The sequence below is a fragment of the Dipodomys ordii genome, unplaced genomic scaffold (genome assembly GCF_000151885.1).
Source record: "Dipodomys ordii isolate 6190 unplaced genomic scaffold, Dord_2.0 Scaffold55, whole genome shotgun sequence".
In the NCBI taxonomy this organism is placed as follows: Eukaryota; Metazoa; Chordata; class Mammalia; order Rodentia; family Heteromyidae; genus Dipodomys; species Dipodomys ordii.
The window spans coordinates 4,179,811-4,182,557 of NW_012267271.1; the positions used below are offsets into that span (position 1 = coordinate 4,179,811).

Sequence of the window (2,747 nt, forward strand, 5' to 3'; positions counted from 1 at the left end):
CACTTGAGCCACAGTGCCACTTCTGGCTTTTTCTGCTTATGTGGTGCTGAGGAATCGAACCCAGGGCCTCATGCATGCAAGGCAAGCACTCTACCTCTGAGCCACCTTCCAAGCTGGGTTGTAAGCATTTAGAAAGGATACCAGTCAGGTTGCTTTACCTTACTCAGCCCTGGCTTCCTCCTCTAGAAGAGGGATCAGAAGATAAGCGACGCCTCGTTCCCTCAGGACTCAGCCCTAGCTGAACTCCAGTGCTATAGCTCCCCCAGGCTCCCCACACAAACAACCTTTGGCCAGGCAGCAGAGAAGGGTACCAGGGCTGGAGAGACGGGCTGGCTTGTCCTAGACACACATGGTGGGTCACTTTTGGATCCAAAGCTCTGACCTCCTTACCAGGAGACAGAAAACTGAGGTCATATGTCAGAAGTTGGGAGCAGTGGCAGTTTGTGGGGGGTTCCCTTTGCAATAAGGACCAGCTCAAGGCCACAGCCTCATTGACCAGGCAACTGTAGTTACCCAACAGTATACAGGCCTAGTGGGGGCAGAGGCCAGGGAGGTCATGGGGTGGAGCCTAGGGTCTGAAACCTGGCATAGCAGACCCTATAAATGACTAAGCAGCTTTTACCATAGGCCTTTTATCTCCCCGGAGAAATGAGTCTCAACACAATCTTTGTCTTGGTGTGTTGGAGCATACCTGTAATCCCAGCATTTGAGAAGTTGAGGCAGTAGGATTGCAAGTTTGAGGCCATCCTGGGTTACCTAGTAAGACTCTCAAAGCAAACTAAAAACAAAACAATCCAACCCACAACCTTCCTGGAATTGGGCTGGGAGGGCTGAATGAGACAAGCTGTGTATAACTCAGTGCCAGCAACACATTAAGCAACAATTACTCAGAACAACCCACATTATGAATGAAAAACCCTAGCCACGGTTTCCCCATCCTGCTGGGAGGACTCAAGTCAGCAGCAGCCACAGAAACCCGTCTGATCTGGGTTTCTACTCAGCATTTGCTCTGCTACTGCTTCATAGTGCCTTAGCAGGCAATTCTTTCCAGGCATCAGTTTCCTCATCTGGAAAATGGAGGGGGGAGGAGGTGCCGTGCCAGCCCTCCTAACCAGGCTCAGTAACTCAGTAGACTCTGACCTGGAGGAGGAAGCACCAAAGAAGACACCATGAGTCACACCTGGGTCTAGGTTGGTGCTGAACCCTTACTGGCCTCAGAATCCCCAACTGTCAAACACAAGGATTGTTCAAGAGGAGTCCTAAGGTACCAGCCCTCCTGTGTCATAGGGATATGTTAATTCTCTTTCCCAATTATGACATTCCCAGGGAGACAATGTATACAGTGCAAATGAGCAAAGGGCTGTAAAGCCAGGTGTGATGGTGCAGACAGGAGAATCTTAAATTCAAGGCCAGGCTGAGCTACATAGTAAGACCTGTCTCCAAAACGCAATACATATAACACAATCAATAGTCATCTCTCATTTCACCACACAGCTAACCATAATTATCATGTAGGGAATAATTTCCAGGCTGTTTTTTGAATTTCTCTCTCTCTCTCTCTCTCTCTCTCTCTCTGTCTCTCCCCTAGGGCTGGAACTCAGAGCCTAGTCACTGTCCTTGAGCCTCTCTGCTCAAGGCTAGCATTCTACCACTTGAACCACAGTGCCACTTCTGGCTTTTTCTGTTTATGTGGTACTGAGGAATCGAACCCAGGGCTTTATGTATACTAGGCAAACTACCACTAAACCACATTCCCAGCCCCCTGAGCTTCTTTTGCTAGCACTCTACCATTTGAGCCACAGTGCCACTCTGTCCTTTTTTATTTATGTGGTACTGAGGAATCAAACCCAGGCCTTCATGTATGCAAGGCAAGCACTGTACTACTAAGCCACATCCCCAGCCCCTCTCTTTTCTTTTGTCGTATTAGGGGTTTGAACTCAGGGTTTCATGCTCTTTACCACTGAGCCATACTTCTAGCACTGTTTTTCACTGGTTATTTTTAGTATGGGGTTCTGTTTCCCTGGCAGGTGACTGAGCTACAAATCTGTGTATTACAGGCTTTCCCTTGTCTGTGGGATCACAGGCTGTACCTCTAAATCCAGCTCTCTGGAGAGAGTAGTCTGGATTTTTCTGCCTGTGCAGGCCTGGAACAATGATCCTCCCAATCTCAGCCTCCCAAGGTATCTTGAGATGGCAGGTCTATACTGCTTTGCCCAGAGTTAGGTTGAGAAGGACTCTCATGAACTTCTCTGCCTAGGCTGCCTGGAATAGCAATTTTCCCATTATCAGCCTCTGAAATCGCTAGGATTGCAGGCAGACCCCTGGCTAAATTAAAATGAGCAAATAATGTCTACACTGTCTCATCAACAGCTTTGTTCTCAGAATGGTTTTTGGTTATAATACTCTTTATTTTAGCCAAGTATTCATTTTGAAATGGTAGTAAAAAATACATCATCCAAGCCAGGTGCCGGTGGCTCACACCTATAATCTTAGTTACTCAGGAGGCTAAGATCTGAGAATCACGGTTTGAAGCCAGTCCGGGCAGAAAAGTCCCTATGAAAGGGCTGGGATGTAGCTCAATGGCAAAGCGCTTGCCTAGCAGGTGCAACATCCTGGGTTTGATCCCCAGTACCATAAAAGAAAGACAAAAAAAAAATACAGTTAAAAAAAACCCAAACAAAAAAGAAAAGTCCCCATGAGACTCATCTCCAATTAACTACTCAAAAGCCAGAAATGGCACTGTGGCT

General features: G+C 47.4%; 1 protein-coding gene across 1 annotated transcript in view; it reads left to right on the top strand.

The window, feature by feature from the left end:
- The window catches only part of Cdk9 (cyclin-dependent kinase 9), a 19,843-nt gene that overhangs the window by 11,122 nt on the left and 5,974 nt on the right, over positions 1 to 2,747 (top strand). The window lies entirely within an intron of this gene.